Source organism: Idiotropiscis lumnitzeri, unplaced genomic scaffold, assembly GCF_059441095.1.
Source record: "Idiotropiscis lumnitzeri isolate Australia: NSW breed Sydney's pygmy pipehorse unplaced genomic scaffold, RoL_Ilum_1.0 HiC_scaffold_34, whole genome shotgun sequence".
In the NCBI taxonomy this organism is placed as follows: Eukaryota; Metazoa; Chordata; class Actinopteri; order Syngnathiformes; family Syngnathidae; genus Idiotropiscis; species Idiotropiscis lumnitzeri.
Genome location: NW_028283572.1, coordinates 168,361 through 178,286, shown reverse-complemented (window position 1 = coordinate 178,286; position 9,926 = coordinate 168,361).

The window sequence follows — 9,926 nt, the reverse complement described above, 5'->3', positions numbered from 1 at the left end:
AGTTATGAATTTTTGAAAGTCCGACTTTTGCCCTTTTTTGCATGTTTACAGGGGTCATTCTTTTGCACCCTGATCCTAAAGGCTTCATCTGATTGCCTTAAAATTCTGTCTGTAGCATCTTAAGACCTGGGACAAACACTGGGGCTAAAATTTTTTGTTTCCGAAATACTATATGACGGGGGCGGGGCTTCGAAGTTTTCACTTAAGATTTCCTTCGCCGCAATGGACAAAATGCTTAATAACTCTCTTGCACATGCTGCTAAAAATCCAAAACTTCACATGTACATCAAGAGTCGGTACCTGAAGACATCTATATGTTTATATTCTGTTATACACCTTGCGCCAATCAATATCATTTTTTACATTTTGACGTCCTGCACGGTGCCCTTTTAACGAATCCGATTGAAAATTGGCTCGAAAAGACTCAAGACATTGATCTTACTCTATCCCTATTTTTGTGACTTTCCTTCGAAGGGCGTGGCTATTACGGTGCCGCAGAGTCTGATTATTCTCCGTGGCAACAAAAGTTCCTGCAAAATGATTCAGATGATCCATCTTCTCGAAATTTTTCACATTTGAGGATATTCAGGCCCTGAAGACGGCTGCCAACTTATTTTTGATCGGATGAGTGTTTAGGCCTTGAGGATGTCACAATACGAAAGTCTTTCGCCTTCTTCAGAGTGTCACATGATGGTGTCTTGTGGCCCGTCTTTATCAGCTGATGTTCCATGAGGGCGTGACTTACCTGTCACAAGAATGAAGGCAAGTCACGCCCCCCGCTGTCCGTTCACTCCGCCAAGATGCTGCTCCAGGTGGTAGAGAGGATGAAGGCTCCCTTGTCTCTGTTCATGGTTTTTATGCCTCGCTTGCAGATCTCAATGGCCTCTCTGATCCAGCGCTGTTGTTTGTTCTCTTCGGTGCGGATGACCCTGCCCTTCTCCCGGTCCATGATGTGGTTTTCCCTTTTGCAGTGGTCAGTGATTGCTGATTTGTAATGTTCATGTTGTGGTTGTTCTTTTACTGCTCTGATTTTTCATTTTTTTGACAGGTAAGTCACACCCTCATGGAACATCAGCTGATAAAGACGGGTCTCAAGACACCATCATGCGACACTCTGAAGAAGGCGAAAGACTTGCCGAAACATGTCAGGTAAAAAATTAACCTAAAACATAATTGTCTGCTTTTAATGAATCAGTCAAATATCAATAATAAGACAAAATGAACCTAATACAAATAAATGAATGCTTAATAACGCCCCTGCACATGCTCCTAAAAATCCAAACCTTCACCTGTAAATAAAACGTCCCGACCTGAAGACATCTTAATGTTATTATTTTGTTATACACACAGCGCCGCCAAGTGGAATCAAAAATTTGTTTTTATTTTAATTTTCACGTACTGCACGGTGCCCTTTTGACGAATCCGACTGAAAATTAGTCAGAAAAGACTCAAGACAATGATCTTACTCTGTGCCGAATTTTGTGACGTTTTGGCAAAAGGCGTGGCTATTACGGTGCTGAAAAATCCGATTGTACTTTGTGGCAACAAAAGCTCTGGCAACATGACTCAGATGATCCTATCTTCTCGAAGTTGTACACATTTGAGGATACTTCAGCCCTGAAGACATCTACCAACTTATTTTTCATCGTAGTAGTAGCGCCACCAACTGGTAAAAGCTAATACAAGTTATTTTCTTGGATGTTTTTCTCCGTGCAACTCAACAAGGTCGCCCTCATATATGCTCGGATGACTGTTTCGGCCATGAGGATGTCACAATACGAAATTCATCCTTTTTCGTGAAAAGTTGTGGGAGTGGCATTGCACTGTTCGGCAATAAAACAACGCTGATTATGAGGTTCTAAATATGAACGACAACTCGTGAAACTTTACACACACATCAGGCAGAGCAAATTTATCAATATTTTATACGTTAGTTGTGCAGCTTTTTTGAAATGGCTCGCCATGGCCCTCGAGAAAAGTTAAAAAAAGAATAGAATAGAAATAGAAATCCCTTTATTGTCATTGTACTCAAGTGTGCAACGAGATTAGAGGGCTCCCCTCTCCAGTGCAATACAACAATAATACAGACAATATATAAATAAGATAAATAAATACGACAGTGCAATGGAATTCAGTACTGAATAGGGCATATAGAAACACATCACAATGCTGTTTTGCAAGGTTAGGGTGGTCTCGTGTGTGTGTGTGAGAGTTCAGTATGGAGATGGCTCTCGGAAAGAAACTGTTTCTCAGTCTATTGGTCCTTGATTTGATGCATCTGTAGCGCCTGCCAGAGGGCAACAGGTCGAACAGGTGTGAGTTTGGGTGGGTATTGTCTTTGACGATGTTGAGAGCCCTTCTGAGGCACCGGGCGGTGTAGATGTCCGACAGCGAGGGGAGAGGGCAGCCAATAATCCTTTGCGCTGTTTTGACTGTCCTCTGGAGCCTCACTCTGTCCGCCTCAGTGCAGCCGCTGTACCAGGTGGAGACACAGTACGTCAGCAGGCTCTCGATGGACGAGTGGTAGAAGGCCAGCAGCAGCTTCCTGTCCAGGTTGAATTTCCTGAGGACTCTCAGGAAGTGCAGACGTTGGCGGACCTTCTTTACCACTGCTGTGGTGTTGTGACTCCAAGAAAGGTCATCGGAGATCTGTACTCCCAGGAACTTGAACGTGTGGACCCTCTCCACACACACGCCTTCGATGCAGAGGGGGGGCGGCAGCGTCTTGTTCCTCCTGAAGTCGACGACAATCTCCTTTGTTTTAGCAGAGTTAAGGTGCAGTCTGTTGTCCTTGCACCAAGTTGTCAGTCTCCCTACCTCCTCTCTGTAGGCTGTCTCGTCACCTTCCGAGATCAGACCGACCACTGTCGTGTCGTCAGCAAACTTGACGATGGTGTTGTTGCCGTGGGCCGGGCTGCAGTCGTAGGTGTAGAGGGCGTACAGGAGAGGGCTCAGCACGCATCCTTGGGGGGAACCGGTGCTCAGCATGAGGGTGGAGGACGTGTAGGGGCCGAGCAACACAGTCTGGGGTCTGTTGGTCAGAAAGTCCTTAATCCAGATGCGTGTGAGGGCAGGGAGGCCGAGAGTGTCCAGTTTGGCGACGAGGATGTCTGGGATGATCGTGTTGAATGCCGAGCTGTAGTCCACAAAGAGCATCCTTGCATAGCTCCGCTGTTGTTCCAGGTGGCCCAGCACAACATGCAGAGCAGCCCTGGTTGAGTGTTTCACCTCGCTTTTTGTAAATTTTATGGAGTACAGTGAACCCTCGGTTATCGCGGTTAATGGGGACCGAGACCACCCGCGAAAACTGAAAATCCGCGAAGTAGCGGCGCACCTTCAAAAATGCTTAAAAAAAAAATACAATATATATAATAAATATATAAATATATATATATATATATATATATATATATACGGGGAGAGAGAGAGTGAAATTCATGTTATAACAAAAAAAACAAATTATTATTAAAACGTATTATTTTTTTATTCCCCAGCCATTCTTTTTGTATTTATTTAATTACTCAGACTTTTACCTGCTGGTACGCCGTCTGGTGTGCCCTGTGAAATGAAAGGTGCCATTCTTTATTTATTTATTCATTTATTCATTCATAACTGACAGCCTCGCGCTCCGCTCGTGCCCGGGCGGAAGAGGTGCTCCAATTCGGCTTAACTGTGACACACGCCCACCCTCCTCCCCCGGAGCTTCCATTCGGTTAAACTTAGGGGCCGCTTGGCACCGCCCGTGCCCGGGGAAGGTGCTCCTCTTCGGCTTACTGTGACGCGAGCATGCCCGCCTCCTCCGGAGCTTCCATTCGGTTAAACTTAGGGGCCGCTTGGAACCGCCCGTGCCCGGCGAAGGTGCTCCTCTTCGGCTTACTGTGACGCGAGCATGCCCTCCTCCTCCGGAGCTTCCATTCGGTTAAACTTAGGGGCCGCTTGGCACCGCCCGTGCCCGGGGAAGGTGCTCCTCTACGGCTTAACTGCCACGCACGCCGGCCGGAGCTCTGGTACGGTCCGAACCGCGCGAAACGTCGCCACCGATCGTGTCCGGGGGAACGTGCTCTTCTTCGTCCACTCTCCTCTTCGCCCACGCTCTTCTTCGGCGCACGCCGGCCGTCTAACCGCTCCAGCGCCCGTCGTGCCGCTCGGCGAAACTACAATGCCCCCGAATATTTTTTATACCCGCGAAGCACTGAACCCGCGAAAGGTGAACCGCGAAGTAGCGAGGGTTCACTGTATGTATAAGACCAAGACCTACAAAAAAGTCTCTTGGAGCAATGAGCTAGGTTTTACAGGAAGTCGGCCATTTTGAATTTACTTAAAAGGGGCGGGTCACCACAATGGACTTTGTGTAGAAATTATTATTGGGGCCCGAGCAGCGACCGCGGCGAGGTCCCTATTGTTTATGTAGAAATTATTATTAGGGCCCGAGCAGCGACCGCTACGAGGTCCCCATTGTTTTTGTGGAAATTATTATTATTATTATTATTAGGGCCCGAGCAGTGACCGCTGCGAGGTCCCTATTGTTTTTCTAGAAATTGTTATTAGGGCCCGAGCTGCGACGGCTGCGAGGTCCCTATTGTTTTTGTAGAAAATATTAATACTTTTATTATTATTATTATTATTAGGGCCTGAGCAGCGACCGCTGCGAAGTCCCTGTTGTTTTTGTAGAAATTATTATTATTATTATTTTTCCGATTGTTCGATTGCATTTTTGACCCCCGAAACATGCACAAAAATTCACCAAACTTGGCAGTCTCATCGGGCATGGCGAAAAATTTGATATTTTAACGTCTAATATGAACAGGAAGTGAGTTATGAATTTTTGAAAGTCCGACTTTTGCCCTTTTTTGCATGTTTACAGGGGTCATTCTTTTGCACCCTGATCCTAAAGGCTTCATCTGATTGCCTTAAAATTCTGTCTGTAGCATCTTAAGACCTGGGACAAACACTGGGGCTAAAATTTTTTGTTTCCGAAATACTATATGACGGGGGCGGGGCTTCGAAGTTTTCACTTAAGATTTCCTTCGCCGCAATGGACAAAATGCTTAATAACTCTCTTGCACATGCTGCTAAAAATCCAAAACTTCACATGTACATCAAGAGTCGGTACCTGAAGACATCTATATGTTTATATTCTGTTATACACCTTGCGCCAATCAATATCATTTTTTACATTTTGACGTCCTGCACGGTGCCCTTTTAACGAATCCGATTGAAAATTGGCTCGAAAAGACTCAAGACGTTGATCTTACTCTATCCCTATTTTTGTGACTTTCCTTCGAAGGGCGTGGCTATTACGGTGCCGCAGAGTCTGATTATTCTCCGTGGCAACAAAAGTTCCTGCAAAATGATTCAGATGATCCATCTTCTCGAAATTTTTCACATTTGAGGATATTCAGGCCCTGAAGACGGCTGCCAACTTATTTTTGATCGGATGAGTGTTTAGGCCTTGAGGATGTCACAATACGAAAGTCTTTCGCCTTCTTCAGAGTGTCACATGATGGTGTCTTGTGGCCCGTCTTTATCAGCTGATGTTCCATGAGGGCGTGACTTACCTGTCACAAGAATGAAGGCAAGTCACGCCCCCCGCTGTCCGTTCACTCCGCCAAGATGCTGCTCCAGGTGGTAGAGAGGATGAAGGCTCCCTTGTCTCTGTTCATGGTTTTTATGCCTCGCTTGCAGATCTCAATGGCCTCTCTGATCCAGCGCTGTTGTTTGTTCTCTTCGGTGCGGATGACCCTGCCCTTCTCCCGGTCCATGATGTGGTTTTCCCTTTTGCAGTGGTCAGTGATTGCTGATTTGTAATGTTCATGTTGTGCTTGTTCTTTTACTGCTCTGATTTTTCATTTTTTTGACAGGTAAGTCACACCCTCATGGAACATCAGCTGATAAAGACGGGTCTCAAGACACCATCATGCGACACTCTGAAGAAGGCGAAAGACTCGCCGAAACATGTCAGGTAAAAAATTAACCTAAAACATAATTGTCTGCTTTTAATGAATCTGTCAAATATCAATAATAAGAAGACAAAATGAACCTAATACAAATAAATGAATGCTTAATAACGCCCCTGCACATGCTCCTAAAAATCCAAACCTTCACCTGTAAATAAAACGTCCCGACCTGAAGACATCTTAATGTTATTATTTTGTTATACACACAGCGCCGCCAAGTGGAATCAAAAATTTGTTTTTATTTTAATTTTCACGTACTGCACGGTGCCCTTTTGACGAATCCGACTGAAAATTAGTCAGAAAAGACTCAAGACAATGATCTTACTCTGTGCCGAATTTTGTGACGTTTTGGCAAAAGGCGTGGCTATTACGGTGCTGAAAAATCCGATTGTACTTTGTGGCAACAAAAGCTCCGGCAACATGACTCAGATGATCCTATCTTCTCGAAGTTGTACACATTTGAGGATACTTCAGCCCTGAAGACATCTACCAACTTATTTTTCATCGTAGTAGTAGCGCCACCAACTGGTAAAAGCTAATACAAGTTATTTTCTTGGATGTTTTTCTCCGTGCAACTCAACAAGGTCGCCCTCATATATGCTCGGATGACTGTTTCGGCCATGAGGATGTCACAATACGAAATTCATCCTTTTTCGTGAAAAGTTGTGGGAGTGGCATTGCACTGTTCGGCAATAAAACAACGCTGATTATGAGGTTCTAAATATGAACGACAACTCGTGAAACTTTACACACACATCAGGCAGAGCAAATTTATCAATATTTTATACGTTAGTTGTGCAGCTTTTTTGAAATGGCTCGCCATGGCCCTCGAGAAAAGTTAAAAAAAGAATAGAATAGAAATAGAAATCCCTTTATTGTCATTGTACTCAAGTGTGCAACGAGATTAGAGGGCTCCCCTCTCCAGTGCAATACAACAATAATACAGACAATATATAAATTAGATAAATAAATACGACAGTGCAATGGAATTCAGTACTGAATAGGGCATATAGAAACACATCACAATGCTGTTTTGCAAGGTTAGGGTGGTCTCGTGTGTGTGTGTGAGAGTTCAGTATGGAGATGGCTCTCGGAAAGAAACTGTTTCTCAGTCTATTGGTCCTTGATTTGATGCATCTGTAGCGCCTGCCAGAGGGCAACAGGTCGAACAGGTGTGAGTTTGGGTGGGTATTGTCTTTGACGATGTTGAGAGCCCTTCTGAGGCACCGGGCGGTGTAGATGTCCGACAGCGAGGGGAGAGGGCAGCCAATAATCCTTTGCGCTGTTTTGACTGTCCTCTGGAGCCTCACTCTGTCCGCCTCAGTGCAGCCGCTGTACCAGGTGGAGACACAGTACGTCAGCAGGCTCTCGATGGACGAGTGGTAGAAGGCCAGCAGCAGCTTCCTGTCCAGGTTGAATTTCCTGAGGACTCTCAGGAAGTGCAGACGTTGGCGGACCTTCTTTACCACTGCTGTGGTGTTGTGACTCCAAGAAAGGTCATCGGAGATCTGTACTCCCAGGAACTTGAACGTGTGGACCCTCTCCACACACACGCCTTCGATGCAGAGGGGGGGCGGCAGCGTCTTGTTCCTCCTGAAGTCGACGACAATCTCCTTTGTTTTAGCAGAGTTAAGGTGCAGTCTGTTGTCCTTGCACCAAGTTGTCAGTCTCCCTACCTCCTCTCTGTAGGCTGTCTCGTCACCTTCCGAGATCAGACCGACCACTGTCGTGTCGTCAGCAAACTTGACGATGGTGTTGTTGCCGTGGGCCGGGCTGCAGTCGTAGGTGTAGAGGGCGTACAGGAGAGGGCTCAGCACGCATCCTTGGGGGGAACCGGTGCTCAGCATGAGGGTGGAGGACGTGTAGGGGCCGAGCAACACAGTCTGGGGTCTGTTGGTCAGAAAGTCCTTAATCCAGATGCGTGTGAGGGCAGGGAGGCCGAGAGTGTCCAGTTTGGCGACGAGGATGTCTGGGATGATCGTGTTGAATGCCGAGCTGTAGTCCACAAAGAGCATCCTTGCATAGCTCCGCTGTTGTTCCAGGTGGCCCAGCACAACATGCAGAGCAGCCCTGGTTGAGTGTTTCACCTCGCTTTTTGTAAATTTTATGGAGTACAGTGAACCCTCGGTTATCGCGGTTAATGGGGACCGAGACCACCCGCGAAAACTGAAAATCCGCGAAGTAGCGGCGCACCTTCAAAAATGCTTAAAAAAAAAATACAATATATATAATAAATATATAAATATATATATATATATATATATATATACGGGGAGAGAGAGAGTGAAATTCATGTTATAACAAAAAAAACAAATTATTATTAAAACGTATTATTTTTTTATTCCCCAGCCATTCTTTTTGTATTTATTTAATTACTCAGACTTTTACCTGCTGGTACGCCGTCTGGTGTGCCCTGTGAAATGAAAGGTGCCATTCTTTATTTATTTATTTATTTATTCATTTATTCATTCATAACTGACAGCTTCGCGCTCCGCTCGTGCCCGGGCGGAAGAGGTGCTCCAATTCGGCTTAACTGTGACACACGCCCACCCTCCTCCCCCGGAGCTTCCATTCGGTTAAACTTAGGGGCCGCTTGGCACCGCCCGTGCCCGGGGAAGGTGCTCCTCTTCGGCTTACTGTGTCGCGAGCATGCCCTCCTCCTCCGGAGCTTCCATTCGGTTAAACTTAGGGGCCGCTTGGAACCGCCCGTGCCCGGGGAAGGTGCTCCTCTTCGGCTTACTGTGACGCGAGCATGCCCTCCTCCTCCTGAGCTTCCATTCGGTTAAACTTAGGGGCCGCTTGGCACCGCCCGTGCCCGGGGAAGGTGCTCCTCTTCGGCTTACTGTGACGCGAGCATGCCCGCCTCCTCCGGAGCTTCCATTCGGTTAAACTTAGGGGCCGCTTGGAACCGCCCGTGCCCGGGGAAGGTGCTCCTCTTCGGCTTACTGTGACGCGAGCATGCCCTCCTCCTCCGGAGCTTCCATTCGGTTAAACTTAGGGGCCGCTTGGCACCGCCCGTGCCCGGGGAAGGTGCTCCTCTACGGCTTAACTGCCACGCACGCCGGCCGGAGCTCTGGTACGGTCCGAACCGCGCGAAACGTCGCCACCGATCGTGTCCGGGGGAACGTGCTCTTCTTCGTCCACTCTTCTCTTCGCCCACGCTCTTCTTCGGCGCACGCCGGCCGTCTAACCGCTCCAGCGCCCCGTCGTGCCGCTCGGCGAAACTACAATGCCCCCGAATATTTTTTATACCCGCGAAGCCCTGAACCCGCGAAAGGTGAACCGCGAAGTAGCGAGGGTTCACTGTATGTATAAGACCAAGACCTACAAAAAAGTCTCTTGGAGCAATGAGCTAGGTTTTACAGGAAGTCGGCCATTTTGAATTTATTAAAAGGGGGCGGGTCACCACAATGGACTTTGTGTAGAAATTCTTATTGGGGCCCGAGCAGCGACCGCGGCGAGGTCCCTGTTGTTTATGTAGAAATTATTATTAGGGCCCGAGCAGCGACCGCTACGAGGTCCCCATTGTTTTTGTGGAAATTATTATTATTATTATTATTATTAGGGCCCGAGCAGTGACCGCTGCGAGGTCCCTATTGTTTTTCTAGAAATTGTTATTAGGGCCCGAGCTACGACGGCTGCGAGGTCCCTATTGTTTTTGTAGAAAATATTATTACTTTTATTATTATTATTATTATTATTATTAGGGCCTGAGCAGCGACCGCTGCGAAGTCCCTGTTGTTTTTGTAGAAATTATTATTATTATTATTTTTCCGATTGTACGATTGCATTTTTGACCCCCGAAACATGCACAAAAACTCACCAAACTTGGCAGTCTCATCGGGCATGGCGAGAAATTTGATATTTTAACGTCTAATATGAACAGGAAGTGAGTTATGAATTTTTGAAAGTCCGACTTTTGCCCTTTTTTGCATGTTTACAGGGGTCATTCTTTTGCACCCTGATCCT